Source organism: Cyclopterus lumpus, chromosome 3, assembly GCF_009769545.1.
Source record: "Cyclopterus lumpus isolate fCycLum1 chromosome 3, fCycLum1.pri, whole genome shotgun sequence".
NCBI lineage: Eukaryota > Metazoa > Chordata > Actinopteri > Perciformes > Cyclopteridae > Cyclopterus > Cyclopterus lumpus.
The window spans coordinates 21,607,649-21,629,703 of record NC_046968.1 but is presented as its reverse complement, the minus strand read 5'-3'; the positions used below and the strand labels follow the sequence as shown (position 1 = coordinate 21,629,703).

At 43.6% G+C, this 22,055-nt stretch overlaps 1 protein-coding gene across 20 annotated transcripts in view; it reads right to left on the bottom strand.

Moving 5' to 3' along the window:
• si:dkey-205h23.2 (CUGBP Elav-like family member 4) overlaps window positions 1-22,055 on the bottom strand; it is a 124,023-nt gene that overhangs the window by 69,455 nt on the left and 32,513 nt on the right. The window lies entirely within an intron of this gene.

Sequence of the window (22,055 nt, the reverse complement as noted above, 5' to 3'; positions counted from 1 at the left end):
GGGTGCAGGCGCATGGCAATTCTGACAGACTCTCTTCCCAGAGATCAATACCCAGACTTCTTTTAAAGTTTGACATGTTGAGAGGCAGAAAAGAAATACTTCAGAATGATCATGGAGGGGAGTCTTTTAGTTTGTTTTCTTTTCTGGTGAAATTGCTTGTAGTAGGTGTGTGAACATCAGCATGTGGTTAAGGGTGTTGTGTTGCTTTGGATTACATCAGTGTTGTCTTCATTAGGGAGTGTGACTGGGAGGGACTGAGCATGTTCAATATGGGCACAAATAATGACTATATAATAGTACTTATAATAATAGTGACTTTACTTGACAGGTCAACAAACCAGTGTTTATTAGAACACACTCAAACATTTCTTTGAGAACAGTGTTGAGTAGAAAGGTTTGTTTCCAATACAGACCCATGTCAATAACTATATATCTAGAAATGAAGCATCATCACTCTGTGAATGATTAAACGAGTAATAAACACTTTTTAAGAAGTACTCTCCCTGGAATGTACAACCCCCCCCCCCTGCCAACAACCAGGAATTATTTCACACTGTCATTTTACAGTAGTCTCATCCACTAAAACTAAGTGGATGAGACTACTGTAACATGTATAATATTTTAGTTAGTGACAGTGTGGGCTCCGTGGTAGCTCTGATAGCTTGACTAAGCACCATGGGGTTTGGGCTTAGCGACCCCTTACAGTGATATCTAATAGATTAGATACAAAAAAATGGATGAATAACATATTCCCGTTGTAGCTGTTGGATGTGGTCCTGGATTTAACCACTTTGTATACAGTTTGTTAATTTAGTAAGGTTGGACACCTTCATCATATGGTCACAAGCTACATGTTGGAGGTCATGAGATGATTAATGGAATAGGAATGCAGATGAAAAAGTTATTTTCTTAATTACTTTTCTTGAATCTTTGAATTATTTGTACAACTCAAACACTTGTATAAATGAAAGCATATGAGACATTTAGAATGCATTTCGATCTGCTAATTACCCATAGACATCTGAAAATGCTTTTTAGGTCATTTCCTTTGGATGTTTCAACCTTCTGACACTCATGTGACACTGACACTCACCAATCTGGCTACCCAGCAAGCAAACTGTAAAAAGGTTGTTGCCAGTAGTACCTGATCCAGCCCTGCGTGTTCCTCTGCAACCATCTCTGCCATCAATCCTATCTGACATCTGGCCCCGGCTCACTGGGCACAGCTCAGCCCAGCCTGGCTCCGTAGCTTTTGGGGAGGTCAGCGCGACTGGTGGCTGAGCACTGGGGCCGTCAGGGAGATTGTTCTGCATACTGAGCAGCCTGATTAGGCAGAGGAACACAGAGGGGCTCCAACGTGAGAGGGCAAGTGGGGAGACAGGCGTGACGGCACACAGCCCTACAGCTTCCTGCCACCACTGACCAGGTAACCGATGACAACTCACAGACCACCTTTTCCTTGCACAGTAGATGAATACTTGAAAACTTTCCCTTGACCCCACTGTCATCAAGAAAAAAATAAAAAATGATAGTTAACATTTGAGCTAAGAATCATATTGATGGGATACAGTGTCTAGTCTGCACCAGATTGGTCACTATGATAATGGAAAAAAAATGCCTCTGTGGTCATTTTATCTCTGCATGATGCAAAATTACAAAGGGCATGAAAATATCAAAGCGTTAATGCATATATTTGCATGCTAATCGAGGGACCAGCATATTTTGCTTTTGAGTGATTTGTCTTCTAAAACACTGTCTGCTCACCTCTGTCCCTATGGTAAGAGCAAATTGATATGGATAATGAGCCCATGACAAGCGGGCTCACATCGAGGCCCAGCACAGCTGACTGCCGGGAGCAATGCATCCCCTGCTCTGCCTCCACAGACATGTTGCCAGTGTGACGGATAATTTGCGTAATACCTCCGCATATCACCTCATCCCACCAATACCGTCTACGTAATCGCACCACCCTGCACCAAAAAATGATCTGCAGTCTCCATGGAACATACCCAGGTGCATTATGGTAACTGATGAGTGTTATCACGGTGAAAAATAAAATCAGAGAGACGTAAATCAGCCAATGATTGGAGAAATTGTTGCCGCAACACAGGCACAAGGTTTATGAAGCGTCCCTGACGTTTCACTGATTACTTTTGATTCTCTCTGCTGTCTTCTTTTCCCAATGAGGTGAACAACGGGGGAGGGGGACTGGTGATGAGGGCCTGTATATAAAGGCTGATGTGAAAAATAGGCGTGCAGGGGACGACTCAGTGGTTTTCTCACATCATTCCCCATAGCCCATTATTGTTTGAACTTTTGAAGAAGAGCCTGTCATGCACAAGCATGCACACCAACATGCCAACATGAGTAAACACACGCGTGTCGACACAACTATTTATACTTAATACCCACACATTAGGGAGAAGAGAGACACCGACACTGCCAAGAGCAATAGAAGGAGAGCAACAGAGTGAGAGGTAGAAGGGTCAGCCATCCGCTGAGATGATAATGAAAGAATAATAATAGAGTACAGGATGAAATTACTGAGCTTTACCCACAATATCTTCTCTCATTAGCGCCAGCACTAATGTTGCCGTTTATGCTTGTGTTCTACACCAGCTCCCCCTAATTAGGCGTGGGCTTCTAAAAATAAACACCAAACTTAATAGTGGCGTGAAAGTACATGCAAATCTGTTGATGTACAGGAATAATGGTGGCGGAGTAGAGGAGGGGTGCGCTGGGGATTAGTGGTGCGCTGCAGACTGAAGTAATTGAGTTGGGTAGTGTTGACACCCGGTCGCAGTCAGAGTGCCCATGTTGTGGAACGCGCTGCGTGCGTGTGTGCTACAAGGCTCAGCCAGCATTTGTTTTGTGCGGGCTGGTGTCATGGTAAAGGTGTTAGTTCTGGATAAAAGGCTGCAACGGATGCACAGATACTAATCCCTGCGTTACGTTGAAAGAGAGGAGCCAGGGTGGAGTCTTCCCTCTGTGAAACAGAGAAGGCAATCTGTTGCAACACCTGAGCAGGGCACAGCGCAGACAGAGCCAGGGCACAGGGCTCGGCACAGCGAGGACGAGTGACTGTCAGCCGTCACTCACATTCAAGGCCAGAAAAACACTGTTCGGACAAACAAAAAAAAAAAAAAAAAAAAGATATTAAAAGTAACAGCACTGTTTCAATTCAGGGTCACAGGGGTATGAATCACATCCAGAAAACCACACAACCAGTCCAAACACAGTCAGATTGTTTTAGAGTCTTTGGCCAGTTGGAAGCCAGAGCACCCTGAGGTGCCATTGCAAACCAAATCACAACTACAACACACCGGAAGAGGAATTTACTATAACAAAGACTTTGATCCCTTATAAAACAATTTATTCGGTAGCTCTCAAATATATGAAAGAAAATGGGTAAAATGTTGACAGTTTAATGATATGTGGGAGATAAGGTAATACAGTGGCTTAGAGCAATTTTCACAGCAAAGTGCCAGTTTAAGCACGACAGAGGCTAAGTAGGGCCACGCTCATCTTGATAATGCCTTTCTTAGCCTTGTCACTGGATAAGACTTAAGACTTAAAGGAATTCCATGATCTCTCGACATTGACTTAGTTATTTTTCCATTACCTGGCATCTTTTCACGTTTTTCTCCTTCACTGAAATGAAGGTTTTGCCATTGAACATTTTCTGATTTATGCAGGCTACAGATGCCTGTACCAGGAGCAGTGGCTGGTTAGCATTGCTCACAGTAGTGCAACTTTTAATCTCTTAGTGGTTGTGTTCATCAAATGTTTGTGCAATGTCGAAATTTCACTGTGTATTATTTTGTCTATATAGCTAACCAATACAAATTAATATTATAATATGTCTCCCATGGTTTGAGTTGCCATGATCACTTTTGCACAGAATGTCCAAAAGTAATCCAGGTATAATGCATGAAACTGTGACAACATTTCTCCCTGCATATAAAGCAGTCTGGCAGTCCAATAATGTAATACAGTCAGGAAAATGGCTAAGTTTATCTGAATGGTCCAACAATCAAAAATATGGCAGGGAGATAAAGGGATCAGAAAACTAAGTGGTCATATAGGAACATAAAAAAGTTGGTTTATTTATATGACTTGTATTTAGAAGAATTGATCTATGTATATTTGAAAAGGGGATTATAATGTTCTGACTATTGATGGGATGTCAACTGGAGTACCACAACACTAACAAGCTACTTTGGAAAACCTATAAAGAGAAAACCTTCTCACTCAATGTGAAAGATATCTAATGAGGAAGAGTAAGCAACCAAAAGTTAGGTTTAACTGGAATTACAGGGTGAGGATGAGCCTGTCACTACTTTGCTTCTCTGATGCTTTCAGATACTTTTTTGCTATGATCATAGCTTGAATCCATTTATGTTCTACCTTATCTACTGCATATCATAAAGCTGTCAACACCCCAGCCAATTTTCATTTATAATTTATGTTATTTTAGAGCAATTTTGCTTGATTTTGTTCCCTGAGCAATGTCACTGGAGGACACCAGATCTTTGTTATGGTAATTAAAGCTCAGTGACATTATGGAGATTAAACAAATAAATGGGCCAAAGTTTCAGCAAGCAATGCACTTGGGAAAATGTAGTATTTTGTGGAGTTAATACAGCTTGATCAGAATTCAAATCAAAGCAAAGCATCCCGACAAAATAATCACATCGACTAAAAGCTTGTAAACGTCCTCCCGGGGAAATCTGTGAGAAATGTTTTGGAAAATAACGCTGTCATGATGAGAAGGTGAAAGGTCCTCTTACATATCAAGAGCAGCTTTTATCTTACGACTGAAGCAAACATCTTCTTTAAAAATGTTTTTAACAAATCCTCCATAGGTCAATAGTGAGTTGAAACCTCAAATGGATGAACCGTACTTTGTAGATTACTCATTCCTGTCTGCAAAGGTGGTAGCACCGTTGTGGTGCGTTCAAAGAGAGAGACGTTTGGTGACTAATTTCTGCCTTGACTGCAGTCCATTTGGCCTCACTTTGAGCTGAGCTCTGTCCATTACTGCAGCTCTGAGTCACAAACCTCCACCCTGAGGCTGTCAGCAAGAGTCTTCCCGACGGGTGGGTCGTTCAAACACGCAGACACGCAGGAATACTTGTACGTGCATGCACACAAACACTTTTTGTCTACTTGTCACACCATCACACACACACACACACACACACACACACACACACACACACACACACACGATCTCTCTTCCTTCCCTACTTTCTTTCTGCCACTCTCTCTCCCTCACACACACACACACACACACACACACAGTCTTACTTCCCCAGGAATTCAATCTTTTTATAGAGCGACTGTGTGCTGGCGTGGGCGGCGGTACAGCCGTGCTGTTTCACCCAGCTCAGACTGGATCTCAGATCAATATCCTGTCCCCCGCCAGCCAACCAGTTCAGGCCGGACGGACTGCGTCTGAAAATCTGTCCTTGTGGTTTCATGTCTGCTGTCTCTCATAAAAGAAGTCTGGTGGGTATTTGCCCAGCTTTAACACATGCAGATTTTATATATTACATTACATTACATGTCATTTAGCTGACGCTTTTATCCAAAGCGACTTACAATAAGTGCATTAAACCATGAGTACAACTCAGAACAACAAGAATCGAGAAAGTACAATTTCTTCAATAAAGTAAAATATATATTTTGAATTATTGTTGAAGTAATATTCAACTACTCTGAATATTGATCCTAGTAACTTTCTAAAGTGTAGCAGTCTCATGTGGAACATACTGGTAACACAAAACAGTGCTGAATTCAGAATGCTGTCTGCTTCTTGTCGGCTTTGTGTGTTTTTGTGGTGCAATACTTTTTATAAATGATATTAACTAATCAACTGCTAATATATCATCTTTTTTTTTTTTTTTACAAAGACCTTTTAAGATAGATAAAACATTTGAAGGAAATAATAATGCAACCAAATACTGTAGTTACAATTTTTGAAATGTATTTACATGATCAAGATCTTTCAAATATGGATTCATTAAAATAAAACACAGGGACACAACTATTGTGAGACCAAACTATTCTAAACCACAAGATGTTTACAGTTAAGTACTTAATTTTGATCACCTTGGACACACAAAGCTACTTTACCGAACCATATTTCAGCTCGGATGAAGTACATTTCCCTCTATGAGGCCTTTGAGGTTGCCACATAACCCCTGAGGCTCTAAAATTGGTAGATTGTGCAGCTAAGCTCAGCTGCAGGGATCTCTAAGGCTAGTTGGGCCCTTTCACAACCCTGTCAGCCCCTGACGGCCCTTCGCGATCAAGGTGACTTATGTGGGAGCGTCTGGCGCTGTGACGTTGTGGTCGGGATCTCATTCCCTGACAGATTACAGTGTTGGACAAGCTGCCACTCGGAGCACTGTGGCTCTGATGGCTCTGATAATTGAAGTGCTCAAAGGTGGATGGGTTGGACAGATGAAGCACAGCAAGTCAATGGATCAATACGCGAGCTCCAGGTGCTGGAGCTAAATGGGTCAGTTGGACTGGGCCCTCGCAAAAGCTAAAAAAAAAAAGGTCACAGGGCCATTTCTGTCTACATTCAGTCTTTTTTATTTTAGATCTATTTGTCACCCGCCAAAAAGTTCCATAATGGAAGTGAACAGCTAAACGCCTGGCCCACACGGCCTAAATCTACCTGCCTCCCTTTCACTGAACTGTTTCATTTTATTTCAGAGAGAGAGAAACAATACGTATTAACATTATAATCTATGCAGGGTTCCTGCTATGAATGCTGTACTCCAACAATTAAAAGGTTCTCCACTAATTTTGGAGCATGGAAAGTCACTGCATTTTTCACAAAACACAGTCCTGAAAATATTTCACAATAAAGGCCTTTTGTTAAAAAATGAAGGGATTCTGTCTACAGAAAAGCTAGTGGGCTTTTAATTTGAAATGGAAACATAACACATGCTGTGAGATATTCTATAGATGCAGTATTGAAAGTGCTTGTAGAAAATCAATATGATGAGGAAAGAGATACTTTTGTGTCTGTTTTGGCTGTGAACCGTATGTCACAGTGTCACAATAGGCAAGACTAAGAATCTCCAGATGAGTTTCTCCTTCAGTCACGCTGCTGTAATGCCTGATTTATACTATAAGCAGCCCCAGGGCCCCCAATTATCTGCACGATGAAAGTGACGTCACACTGTCAGACTTGCCCTTTTGCAGGGGAAACGTAGGGCTGGTTTGCCGGTCCACTACATCAGACATTTTCTAACTACGCAGACACGTATAAGCGGAAATCATGCTGTTGCCCTGTTGGGATTTCATGACTACCTGCTCAAAGAATATTGGTTTGATAGACGATCCAAACGTTACCTGGTCACGATTCCGCCTCAGTTTACGTCCATGCGATCTTCGGAAAGCAACAACTTTTCCTGTTAACATGGGCGCTGAAATTAAAAGTAAGAGGTTCCGTGACCCAGACACACGCTGCTCAGGTAGGCAGTGCAGCCTATACGTGAACAATCCCCAACCAATTGTGTCCCAGGGAATATAAATGATGTACAGAAACTGACAGCAAAAAAAAATATCTTCACAAACGATATGCCAGCCAGTATGTGGCATTTATATTAGTAGTGGTCGGGTTTAGCCTTTGGATTCTTCTATTATTGTGTTTATCTCCCCCCAGTCCCATTTCACTGATATAACCATCTATTTGCCTATCTCCTCCCTGGCAAATAGACAAACAGACTGCTCAACATTCATTGTGTGGCGGCAAGCAGATTTCATAATCGTCACTCGCGTTGCTCACACGTCAATAGCTATGACTTTATCAGCAGGAAAACACACAGAAGGTTTGTTCATGGACTTAATTGAATAGGAATAGCTGAGCCGGGGCGCCATGCACGCAAAGTCATTTTCATATCCCTGAAATGTCACCAGCCGATAGGTTGACAGGCTGGTCTGGCCACCTGTCAAGCTTCCCTGTGACAATATCACCAAATAAAACAGCCTGAGCCCGGCACTAAAAACAGACTTCTGCAGAGAAATTAGTATCAGAATCTCAGTATTCAGCAACTATAAAAGTACACATGTTTTTCTTTATGACACTGAGAAAGCGTTATCAACTCACACAAATGCGTTTTTTCAGATGTTGTACAGGAACAACAGCACCTACAATTCATTGCAAATGGACAGTGCAGGACAAACAAAACACTACACACTATAAATATCACTTTACAAACATGTCATTCAATCAGTAGGTGCATTCAGGCAGCACGGCATACAGAGAAAGATGAGAAATACTAGCTGTGCCAAATGGAGGTGTGCATAGGGAGAGCAACCGCAAGGATCTGTGGGGATGAGGATAGAGAGATGGCTGAGTGTGAGTGAGACAGACATGATCATTTCTAATCTATAGAGGTCTCTCGAGAATGAGAGGATCAGTCACCAGTAGGAGATGGCCCTAACCAACTAACCGTAGCCCTAATACACACCCCCACTGGTAATTTACACTTATCCACGCCGTGACTGAGCTTGAATGAAGGTGAAATGCACAACGATGTGTACGAGAGAGAGATTTATCCCTGTCTTTAGATATTAGGAGGATGCTTGGGTGGAAGGACAAAGGATTACATTTAACCTTTTACATTTACCTGATGCTCTCAGCCAGGGCCGCCTTTCAGAATAGGCTGAAATTGTTATATCACCAACATGACAAGCAACCAATAGTAAGTACAGTACATGTACGTGAAAGGGTCAGAACCATGTGGCAGGGCCCTGGGGTGACAATATAAAAGAAAGTGAAACAAGAAAGTGAAATAGAGAGGGAGAGGAGTAAGGAAGTGACAGGGTCAGATGAAGATAAATGCCAGATGCTGGAGGCCAGAGTTGTAGTCGGGCTCTACAAGAAGAAGGAGCCCAGAGTGTATATAAAAGACGGAGCCAGGAGGAGTTAAAGAAAGAAAGCAATAGAGAGTGAGAGTGTGGAACAATATCCACAGTGGATGGGGGCAATACAGAGGTAAAAGAGAGAGGCAATCCAGGGAGGGGGTAAAAAGTTAAAGCAGAAACCGGAAAGTAGTGCGAAAGAGAAACAGCCAATTAGCAGGAAGCCAGCAGGTGTGCTTTCTCTCTGGAGCCCCCCTTCCCTTGCCCCCCTATCCTTGGTATGGGTAAGGGGGTGGGCTAATGCTGTGCGGGCCTTAAAGAGCAGCAAGTTGCCATGGCAACCGCCTGGCACGCTCTGTCTCCAGGGAAACGGAAATGTCACAGCTTAAGAGGTCTCACAGAAAGCAAGTGAGGAAGAGAAAGAAGCACAGCGAAAGGCAGAAAAGAAGATACAGGTATGAACGAGAAGACAAGGCGAAGGGATCGATGCTTTACTCCTTATCTTTGTAGCATGGCTGTCACACTATCTATGCAGTTTCTGTACAATCAAATGAAATCATCTTGTATTGCCCTCCAATCCTCCCACTCACCCCTTAACTTAGTTTACAGCCTGAACAGATGACAATGTAGAAATTGGGTGATTTAAAAACAGTCCCTTAGTAGGAAACTGAAACCAAAGTTGTCAGCACCTGCGCATAATGCAGTTCATTGCCAGGCCTTTGAGAGCCAATCAACCTTCATTTATTAAATCAAATATTTACTGTCATAAGCAGCCGAGGAGCCTGAGGGTGTGGTGGGAAAGCTAAAACCTGCATTGGCAGCGATTGGCGAGTATGAATGTGACTGGTGTTTGCTGCTGAGCTATGGGCTGACCCTCCAAATCACACATTAGCCATGACCGACCAGCTGAAAGCCCATTAACCTGAATGGCCACTGATTGCTTCACTATTAACACAGTCTGACTCCTCTCCTCCAGGGCTGTGCCCACTTATACAGGTGCTTCTGCACCCTTCAGGGTCTCAGGATTAATCAGGGTAAACAAATGTTGTTTCTTTGTCATGGTAGTGCCATTTTGTTTTATGTATGCCACACATTACAGCTTGAGTCACTCTGACTTTTCCACTGAAATCTTTTTGAAAATGAATTTACTAATTGTGCCCATCTGGCATAATGTACCTTTTGTGTGTAGCCTGTCATGATTCAAAAAGGTTGTCTAAATTGTATTAGAAAGTCACAGAAGTGATGAATTGTGTGTGTGTGTGTGTGTGTGTGTGTGTATGTGTGTGTGTGTGTGTGCGTGTGTGTGTGTGTGTGGTGTGTGTGTGTGTGTGTGTTGGGGTTAGTGTAGGCACGAGGACAGTGGGTTCTCGGGGAAAGGAGCTGGCCAACTAAATGGAGCATTTCTCCAGCATGCGGCTGCGTGCCGGAGAGTGTGGCCCGGCTATGCCTAATTTATTTCCTCTTTTGTCGTTGTTGTCTCCATTCCTCGGTTGATTAAACCAACCTCATGCAGCTATGCTCAACAAATAGCCTAATTGAGTACGACCTTGGCAAATGATATATCAGCCCTATCCTCCAAAAACACCACCTGCACCAGACGCCCATCTCCCCGGCCCATCGCTCTGCGGGCCGCCGCACCAAGCACAACAAACATAAACAGGGGATTCGCCTCCTCAGCCAAAGTCATTTCTTGCACGACCTTTCCCACAAATCACTGAGATGACACAGGGCTGGATGGATCACTGAAATGGGACACATTTGTATCACTTAGACCTTTCATCAGATGCAAGCAGATACTCATCTATTATTCCCCCTTCCATTTGCAACTTTCACCCCACAGCCTGCACACAAAATAAGTGAACAAAACATTCCTATCTCTGCTTCATGCAGCAGCTGCAGCAGGCTTAAGCAGCACAGAATTCTCATTAAATTTCCATCCTGTCTCTGTGTTTAGATGGGAGCTGGAATGAGGGGGGGAGGGGGGCTGGTAGTTTGTGTTCAAAGGGGTCTGCTGTAGAAGATCTGATGGCTCTCTCAGTGCGGTCTCTGGTGGGATCTCTCACAGGATACAGATGCCTGCTCTGAGATGGCTTCATACCTAATGAGTCTGAGCTCCAGCAGGGCTGCACACAAAGCAGCGCTGCCCTGGATTCTCTGTTTGTTTGCCACTGCCAGCCCCACCCTCGCTGCCTCGCTCACTCGCTCACTCAGCACTGAGCGATGTGCCTGCCCACAGCTAGTGTGTGACACTGATGTGTTTCTCAGGAGGGATGCGTATCCTGCAGGTAAACACCTGGAGGCTGAAAAATCACCCTCCAAAAGCAGGCGACAGGGGCTGTGCTGTAGCCAGGGACTGTTAACAAAGTGAGCCTCATCCCTTTGCCTGTCTCCGTACCGGCTTCGGCCTCGGCAACGAAGCAGCGGACCACAGGACCGGATCTTTGCGTCGTGTGAGAGGATGAGGGAATGGATGATGAGATGCTCAGGTCTGAGTGTTTTTCTATGAGTCTCAGTTAGAGTGGCACATATTTAACAAAATGGGAAATCGGCAACCACAAATTAACAGCATGTGTTGGGAATATGTAAATATGTTTAGAATGAAGAGAGCTAGGGTAATCACTCACCAGTGACCTGGATATGAGTAGGGAGGGCATATGCTAATATCACTTACCTTTGGAACAAGATTACATACAAAACACCTTAATGGTAAACTCAAAGTTACCTTTCAGAAGATATCAAGATTGTGATTGTAATCAAAAGGGCTAGGAACAGTGACAATTCAATATTGGGTATGTCACTTTCAGCCTGTGAGCAAAAAAAGAGTTATTTAAAAGCACACGTAAAATTCCAGGAGTGCATCTTCACAAATGTAGAGGACCTGTGCTTGTCAGTACGTCAGCAATGGGATGAATAAATGTGTCCTTGTGTGTGTGTGTGTGTGTGTGTGTGTGTGTGTGTTGGAAAGAGAGAGCTCTTGCTGTGGTGACCTCTACTAAAGACATGGAGGGAAAGGAGGCTTGGTAAACAGCAGATCTTCCCTCCACGTCCCTTAGAGCCATGCCGCATCTGGCCTGGAGGTGGGATAGGGACGTGTTGATAAAAATAGGTCACACTGCCAATATACAGCCTGAGAGGATGGCAGCGAGGGTACCACAGCAAGGAGAGGAAATGGACGAATGTGTCTGTCTGTCCATCATCCACATCCTGCTGGGAGATTATAGGAGAGTTGTATGGGAGAGCAAGACAAACAAACGAATGCTGGTCCACTCTTGCTGTTACACAGAGGTCAGGCGCTTGTTTTGAACACTTGAGCCCTCTGCACTGCTGATCATTTCTATGACAGCATCCACAGGCATCCGCTTTTAAAATCGAATGGAAAAATCGCACTGGGGGGTAATGCATTCTGGAGCTCATTAAAATGTCACTTTACAGCTCTTTGACGAGCTTCAAGCTCCAAGACAGCGTGCCATCGAGGGCGTGTGAGAATAAGTCCCTCAAGGCCAATTGCACAAGACAAACTGCAGGGGGTTGTCTATGTTCTGCCATCCAGGCGATTAATGCATACTGCATTGAGGGTCCCATACAGTCCGCAGTCCTCTCGCCATTATACACCTGAATGAATCGTCATCATATAGGCACGGGCTGTCCCAAGGCAGAATGGCTTTAATCAAAGCCTGTGAGGAGCCAACAGTCACCTGGGACAAATTTCACTGGGAGTTGGGTTATAAGAATGACGGAGCCATGCAATCTCAACTCCTCCCAGATAGGATAGAGGGATTAAACAGTGAGGAAGTGGCAAAGATGAATGGAGAGAAAAGGCCGTTTCTACATGCATCTTACCGTCTTTACTCAGAGAGCTGTCATGATAGCAGGCCCGACCTGCATATTTATTGAGAGCTTTCATTCACGAGCTGACTGACTGGGAGCATTTATACAAACCTGGGTTTCTGCCTCTCGACATGTCTTTGCATCCTTTTAAAAAAACAGGCCCTCCTTCATAAGCATCCATCAGTTGATGATTTTATCAAGACCCCCCACGGCACTGGCAGTCCCCATAAGACAACACCAAGACCCAAATAGTGTATCGCTTTCCCCACTCCCCTACAAATGTGCTCTTGGATTTATTAAAAACACTTCCCGTGGTTAACAATTTACATATGGCCAATATCACAAGACTTCATTAAATAAATAATCTGAGATCACATCTCTCCTCAGATGTTTGTAAATCCAATTATTGCTTTATCAAATTGGATTTCGCTGTTATTATTTTTATTTTTTCAGGGTGTGGTGGCTGGCAATACTATGATGAAATTGGTGCAGTGTAATATCAGTGCTGCTGATAAATGTGTCTGGTTAGACAGTCCAAAGGGCAGGCACAGTGCTCCAGAGCAAGGCCCACTGCTGGGACAACTTCTGCGTTAATCATATTACTGTGCCGCTCCAAGGTGTGCAAAGGACATTTGCACACAAGGAAATGTGTGTAGGACAAAACTGACAGGCAAGGCAGTATACCTCAATCCACTGCAGGGAGGCTATCGTACAGTGCTGCACAGACAGGATAGTTGTGTTTACTGTTTAAAGACGCAGAGAGACTATAACTTTCCTACGGGGAGCGTAATTAGCTGTGAAGCATCAAATAGACAAGAAGGAGCGCAACATGAAACTGTCTGATGCATATCCTAGAACTCTCTGCGAGGAGATGGTATCTTTATAGAACAAAAAGATCCCACATCTCTGTCTCTCATGTCCTCTGATCGCTTCTCTTTACACTACCATCTACATGTTTTGAAAATGAAAACAGAGGCAATAGAAACGGAAGGATTCTCCGAGGGGCTAGTCTGATAAAATACTTCCTCACAAGTTTTCCCTGGAAGTAGTGAGTCAGTCCCCAGAGTTCCTGTGTCCACTCTGAATGACACTCCAGGAGCCCGTCTCTCCGGGGAGCCACTACCCACGAGGCGCAGCAAAAAAGACCAAAAAACACACAAGAAAAGTAAAAACATCCTCCTGCTTTCTTTTCTTCTCGCATCTTTGATGCTCCTCTGGTACAAACCTGGGCTTTCTCTTTCTCTTTGTAGCACCACGCAAATGAAAATATGTGGGGAGAAGCAGAGAAAAATGAGGCACCGTGAGGTGCAACGAGAGGGTAGAGAGTGAACGGGGGAGCACTGGGGCTGTTTTTGTACAAACACCTAAGCCAGAGTGAGGGAAGTGGAACATCTTGTTAATGTGCTGCCTACAACCTTGCCCTTATACCTAATATTCCCTAAAGTGTGAATGTGTGTGTATGTCTTTCATACATATGAGTACATCACGAGAGAGGAAGCTATCTAGTGACCTGTGAACACGCTTTATCTCAAATTTAAAGAAGTGGTATTGGAAACTAAAAACCCTTTCATTTCAAAAGTTCCTGAGAGTGCAGGCGGTCGACTCAATAAATAGATATGCAGCATAGTGGATTCTTGCTGGTTAATTAGCTAGACATGCTCTAAAATGTTGGTTCATACAGTATGTTCAGTCCCTTGACTGCAGAAAACACAAAATCTATGAAAGAACCTTTTTTTTCTAAAAACAAGACAGAAATTAGATACTTAAGGAGAGAATGAGTCTGTAACCCTCTAAGTCTATTTTTTTCTTCTTCAATGTATCTACAACCTGCCTCTCTGCATGTATCTGTCATTGGAGATTGTACTCGTTATTCCTCTGAACACAAAAAACAGGGTTCTGCTAATGCAGATAGCAGCTTAACGACTCCAAATCAGGGTAGATGTAGTGCATCGGCCCGGAAGGTCGATAGTCTAGTCAGACCAAGCCATAGCAGCATCAACATCAATTGGATGGACCACTAAAACAGTGTTGAAAAGGATCCAGGCTGGGAATTAAACAGGGACAACAAGGCAACGGGCATGACAGGAAAGTGACTCTCTCACACGTCCAGACTGTGTGTACTGCCATGGACTCACTTGGATTTAAAGATTGACGGTTGAGACAGCAAAATGAAAAATCTCATGCAAAATATAGACAGACAACAAAAGGACAAGGATTAATTATGCTGTGAAGATGACAGGCATAAATATAGACTTGTTTGAAGTGCCAACACGTTTACCAATACACATACAGGCAGCAGCTCTATGGAAACTGTGCCATCTCCTGAGAACCTGAAGGTGTTTATGATATATGTGTTGTTTCCTGCCTTGGAGAGGGTTAGGGGTTTGCTGTGAAAATGGGGGTAGGGGCATAACTGGTGGTGGCAAACAAGGAACAGAGGTCTATGCTGTATGGCCCACATATGCCTCTACTCCCAGGCCCTCCTCTATGTCCTCCTCCGGCCCGGCTGCCAGACATTCATACAGCTCGGGGGCCTTATCCAAAGAGAGCCTCACAATGTTATCTGTGTCCTCTGCCTTTCCTGTGCCAGTCCAGCATTGTCTATTTATTTATCCTGATCTGGAAAATACAGAGGGAAATGAAAACACACCTTTTTCATTATTTTTTTCTTCATTCAAGTGCTTTCCACCTGACTAAAATTCATATTTATGCTAATATGCGGAACCTCTTTCCGCCTCTGCCTCACATGGGAGATGGAAGCCAGGCTAGAATTAATGACATTGCATCGCCGGTAATGTTTGCCGCGTTTCATTAGCTGGTATATCTTTAATTTCCAATAAACACAGTAATTAGGGGAGGTATCCTCGGAGACAGGCTCTGGCAGGCTGCTGCCGTGGTAACAGCTGTAACCGAATCTGCACCGAGGTAACAGCAGTCAAGGAGGACTTTCAGCTTAACCAAATCCTGCCTCGCAGTGGGAAGGGCCTCGATTCAATTAAATGAAAATGAAGCCCACCAAAGATATCAGCCCAGTAGTTCACAGAAAAGTGAGAGGAAAGAAGAAAATAAACCTATGCAAGAGCATTTTGCATAAAAGACGGACACATATATTTGTATGTATACGTATGTGGTATTCAAATAGAAAATACATCCATATTTCAAAACTGAATCTTTTTTTTTCATCTATGTGAAAAACAAACGCCCACACAGACATAGTAGACTTTCATTCCATTTTTTTCTTCTTCAAAACCCCCATCAAAGCAGTATCTCCCTTCTTCGGCTTTCAAATGCCTACTCTTTCAAAAAGCACTTAAGAGGGAGGGGAAAACATTCACAGAATGTTCCAAAAATCAACCCCTCATATTACACTGTCTCTTGCTCACTGTGAGCACAAAGGGCAGTAGAATGGAGTAATCCTACACATTATAGTCAAAGGACTAGTGAGACTCATGTACGGAGAGGCAATTTACCATCCTGACCTTTCAATCTTTAAAATGTTCCACATATCCCTCCCCCTCCCCCACAGACACACACTTTTGAACGCTCTCCTCCAACGCAAGTGCGGCAATCATCTGAAGGTTTCTTCATCTCAACATAACGTGATGAACAGAGTGAGATAAAAACTGAGGAAGAAAGACTGTCAGAAAGAGTAAAGCAAAGGACTAGATAGGAGAGATGTAAAATGATAGAGACAAAGAAGTGAAGATTTCTCCCCGAGAAAGAATATGTGCCAGGTAACCGAGTGGCTGTGTCGCAAATGAGAAAAGAGCTGTAATGGAAGCTGACGCTGCCTGCGTTCCCAGCTCTGACCTCCCAGTCAGAGTGTCCTGTTTATTTAGAGACAAACAAATAGAGAACCACAAAGAGCTAATAGGCTGTGTTAGGTACTCAAACTTAGTCGCCACTGTGGAGGTCGAGGATGCTGAACATGGCAGCAATCTCACAAGCGCGTAGATGTGTTACCCAATGTTTGTGGAAAAATAGACATAACAATATTTCAGCTTCAAAGAACAGATTTCAGTGTAAATCATGGACAACCTGTGTTTAGATTTGAAGGTGAAAATGCTGCATAGTGCCTCCATTGCCCAATGCATTTTAATCCACTCATTTTGACACTTGAAAGACAAGTCTGGTGATACTCAGTATGTTTCTTATTATCAACAACTACAAAAGACCAAAGCCAATAATGAATTGATCCTACAAATAAATACGTTAGTTGAGCTGATCAAAGACAATCCATTGTTATCCAAACCACATACATGAGTGACACCTTCGCTTTTTGTTCCTTCAGTACTAACATTCCATTTGGAGTCAATCCCACATACACCAGCCTGCTGCTGCAAATTTTATTAATCTGCAGCTCAAAATAGTCCCCAACAAATACACTATTTACGCATGTTATTGTAAGTATTTCTTTCAAATTAAACTATATATTAACTATAACATGTTCTAAAGATGTTGGTCATCAGTAGGAATGAACGATGTCTGGGGTATGAAAGCTGTGTTTTTTCTTTTCTTGGAGAAAGATAAATGTATCATTGTTGTATTATTCTTTCATTCTAAATCACATAACAACATTGTCAAGGAAGGAAATACTACTTCTAGGTTGCACAATTCCTCTTGTCAGTTCCACTGCCATCTCTATATTTGTTCTTCATGTCCTGTCTCTCCCTCCTCCCCTCCTCCAATGGCTGTACACCTCACCAGTATACCAGATCAGACAGAGGCTATGAAAAGGTCATAGCTCAATGGTGGGTCCCTGGCAGCCTCTCCCCATGCCTTCCATTGGATTATGCTCTGCATTCAGGTTACGGGGGCCCCAGAACCGCCGTACTTCCCAGTAGGCTCCCTGAAGCCCCAAGCTCAGTCTGGTCTCCCAGCATGCAGGATCCATAATGTCAGACATCTCCATATCCCCCATAATCACCAGATCAACTTGGGACCATGTGCTGGGCTGTGATTAGCAACAGTGGCTTACCAGTCCTGTTCAGACTTCGCACAGGAGAACAATAAGAGCTGACATCTCCATCTGCTGCCATGAATTACTGCGCTCTCCATCTTTCACATCCGAAGAGGAAGAAGAGCTCACTCGCTTTGGAAAAGCTCAAACCCAAAGTCAGATAGCAGCAGGCTCAAGCTGTTCCTCTTCACCCTCGGATCTCAGTTGATCTTTGGGTGAGCATATGGCCTGAGAGTCGAGAAAGTGCAGCATCTCGGCAGGCTAGATTAGGGATGGAGTAACAGGCTGTGAGGGAGTAGTGATGGGCACTTTGGCTGGAGCACGCCGTAATCTACCCAGTAAGGCAGGGCACAGATGCTGGGCCAGGCAGGGAGGCTTACTCCTCGTTAAGGGTCCATTACAGGAAAGTCCTTGTTAAAGAAACACCACTGTGAGGAGAGACCGTCCGAAGCGTGAGCAAGAAGGTATATACGATTTGATTAACTCATTAATTAATCGCCCCACCATTTTCAGTGTGATCATGTCTTAATTTCTCTCTATTAAAGATACAGCAACCTGGGAGGCAACCGGGCCCGTTGTTTCCTCAAAAACCTTAAAACCCACAAACTCTCCCACATCCATTGTCTCTTTCGACCTTTTGTTTGACTAAATTCCGCCTCCCAATTCCATCCTTGCTTCCTGACAGACTTATTTGAGAAAATACTTTTGGTTAGCAAAGCGAGGAGATGCGGCGAGGGAGGGAGAGGCGCCTGAGGAATTCTGCTCAATTGAGCACTGGGGAGGATGTTAACATGGGGCCTTGGCACCTCTGCCAAAATGAGTTAGCTGTACTTGATGTTTCAGTGTTGATTAAGAGACAGGGATGGGAATAGGTTTCAGCTCTGTTTAGTAAGGAAGCAGCAGGTGCAGGTTAGGACGAGCCAAAGTGATGACGGTGTTGACTAGCGCCAGTTTGTACACCGCAAAAAAAATATCTTCCCTGAGAAGTGATTCATCACAGCATTGCTGTTTAATAGCAAAAAGCCAAGGAATTATTCAAACTGCTTATATAATATACAGTATATTTACTTTTTACTGTAAATAGTAGTTATTGGGATGTATTGAGCATTAGCTACTATCTAACTATAAAGCAAGGAATCTCTCTCTGTCTGTATGTATGTCCTTCGCATTTCTCCAGAACCTATTTCACACTTGGCGGTTGTATTTCTGGGGATGTGTGGTGCCGAATTTGGTGCAATTTGGACACGCTACATGATCTATTTTAATAAACTTATTTTTTTTAAAGTGATCAGGGCTCTGTTCTTAAATAGATAATTGTATGACAGCAAGACTTGTATTGTGTCATGAATAAAAAATTAAAAAACCTCTATGTATATACAATAAGGAATTATTGTATCATTAACTAGCAACACAAACCGCCTCCTTTCAGGACTATAGAAAAAGGAATGTGGTTAGTTTTCACCGGGATGGAAGTCTTGAACCTATTGAAGTGAAGTGATTGCTTTGTAACTTGAAAGTGATGTCACCCTACAATCCAAATGGTTCAATCATTTGAACAACAATGAGGTTTAATGATCAAATGCAATTCAATAACCTTTCATATAGACATTTTCTGCAGTGCAGAAGCTGATAAAGTTTCTCTCAAGAAGCACGCAGGCCGAACTGATGGAAGGAAGATTGTTCCTCTCCCTCTTTTTTACTGTAACAACCTCCCTGAGCATTTCATAGCTGCATATGCTGCTGCTTAAAGCACCGCCGAGATTTATGCCGGTGTCAGCTCACAAGGGTGCAATCAGGAATAAAGATCCCATAAACCCCTCTGATGTGTCCACAGGTACAGCAGTACTAGGTTATTGCTGATGACGGATCAAAAACACCTAACGGTATCTTTTCTTTCCCTTATTTGAAGTGAAAACTTACCTACAGTAGTTACATAGTAGTGAGTGAGTTTCATGACCCTTCTTTTAGATCCTGATTAAACCTCATGGCACTATTCATTGACATCAACAAGAACAGAAGTTTAGCTCCTCCCTCTTTCCCAAAACAGCACTCTGCTAGTTGAGAACAGGGGAGGGACACGATGGAGAAAGAAGCCATGAAGATTGCAGACTGCCAGGGAAAGAGAAAGAGAGATCTGGATGGACGAGAAAGCATGCACATCACGTCAAAGCTTTAGGCCCCTTTGTTTTAATCTTAAGTATGCTGATTTCCTCTGGGTTGCTGAGGTTGCCAAGATTCCTAGTGTGTGTGTGTGTGTGTGTGTGTGTGTGTGTGTGTGTGTGTGTGTGTGTGTGTGTGTGTGTGTCTGTGTGCGTGTGTTTATGTTGTTTGTCCACTGTGAAGTCAAGCCAGGTTGGCATCTGCTGCACTGTGTATGCTAGTATGAGTCCACATAGATGTATGTGAGTAACGTGTGGACCTCACACAGTATCTACTGTGTCCTGTGTGTTTGTGTGTGTTTGTGTTTGTGTGTGTTTGTGTATATGGGTGTGTGCCCACCTGGCTAACTCTCAACGGGTTACATAAGTATGTGTGAACCCTTCAGGGGACTCCCTAGGTCTGGGTCCAGCTGGCACACTTCTCTCGCTCCTAGCGCCCAGAGCTTTTTCCTTTGAACTCCGTTAAAACAACTGACTTTATTTATCTCTTCCCTCACTTGTACAAACATGTTTTCTTCATTTTAATGGATTTACTTGCTCTCCAGATAGTTTTAACGGGTATGACTAACAGGGCTTAGCTGATACAAGCTCACAATTCCCTTTTCCATTCTGTATTTTCATGGTGAGGTTGTCTGTCGTAACGGCTGTCTAGATGGTATCTACTACATCCAGAATGGCTCAAATATGTGGTCAACACTGTACGAAGAAAAAATAAGAAAATATCTGTAACCGTCCGTATACCTGTGCTGTTTGGTGACTGATGGGAAAAGTATTTGCATGATGGCCGAGGTGTGAGAGGTGTCTGGGTCTTGTCTGTGTGAGATTGCAGAGCAGTAATCAAAGAGGTGGCACATCTTGGGCTGAGCTGAGGTTGCGCTGCAAACCACCCCCCCCCAAACCCCCCTCTGGGCCTCTCAAGGGCCGTCTATCCCACTCCATCGCATCACTGTAGCGACAGCTCTCTTCGCCTCCCCATCAATCCCCTGGCCAGTCGCAGCTTCCCGATCTCACTGCCAGCTCCTCAGCCAGTCAGCAGCTGCCCAACAATGCCAGGCCTGACAATCGCTTACCCTGCCGGCTTCAAGTCTGTCAACCCCGGGCCTGTCAAATTACTGTCAGCGTAAACAGTGGGGGAGGGGAGGGAGGAAAGGGGGAGAAAGGAAAGAGGAAAGGGTGAAAGTGGATGGGAAAGGAATGGAAAGAGGGTGGGGAATATTGTGTGGGATGAGATGGGGGGGAGTGTCACACACACACACACACACACACACGAACACACACACACTCTGACATATATATCACTCTTGCCCCATCTTCTTCTGATGCTGGCACTCACTCGCTCGCATCAATGTCCCTCTCCCCCATCTTTCTTTCAGGTAATTCCCTCGGTCACATCTCCTCATCTCTCTGCGCTTTTCCTCCCCCCATTCCTCCCTCTGCCCCTGCGCCACACATGTTCTATCAATATCCCACAGTCTCAAAGCACCAGCTCAACATCTCTTTGATTCACCCCCCCCCCCCCCCCCCCCAAAAAAAAAGGAGAAAAAAAGGAGACGGAGAAAGAAGAAAAAAGTAATGGGCAGAAAAATGAAATGACTTTCTGGGCCCTCACGTAAAAGTGCGGCTCGCTCTTCAAGACAGGCAATATTCCCTCAATTATTGCCACTCACAGAACCCTCTTCGCCAGAGGATGAAGTTTTAATTCCAGGCCTCCAATAAAATGGATGCCCTAGAAATAATGTGGAAATAACTCTGTGATGTTTTAGGATTTGCATGACAGCGTACTGTAGGTCTACACACATTCACTGCAAATACGAGTGGGCGTGTTTTCACATACATGTACTATCAATAAGTAGGAGATGATGTGTAAGCTTCATTTTGAAATGACAACCAGCCATGGGCTCTCAGCTCTTAACTCCAACCTGTTTTTTTTATTCCTTTACAACTGGAGTGTATCAACTCTCAGTTGTATTTATATATTCAACACCACATCTGGATAAGACTGTGGCCTGAACTTTCACGAGCCACTATATCAATGTTTCAATCAATCATGCAGAAACTATCTAGATTATTATCTATCTATAAGAAAGGAAATTCAGATAAACCGTCTATTTTAACAATTCATACTATCAGTTTCCATTGCCTTTTGTTGGATGTAATGTCAACATATCCATATTTGCAGTCATGTAGATTCACACTAGATTATGGCATTCAATTGAAAAATA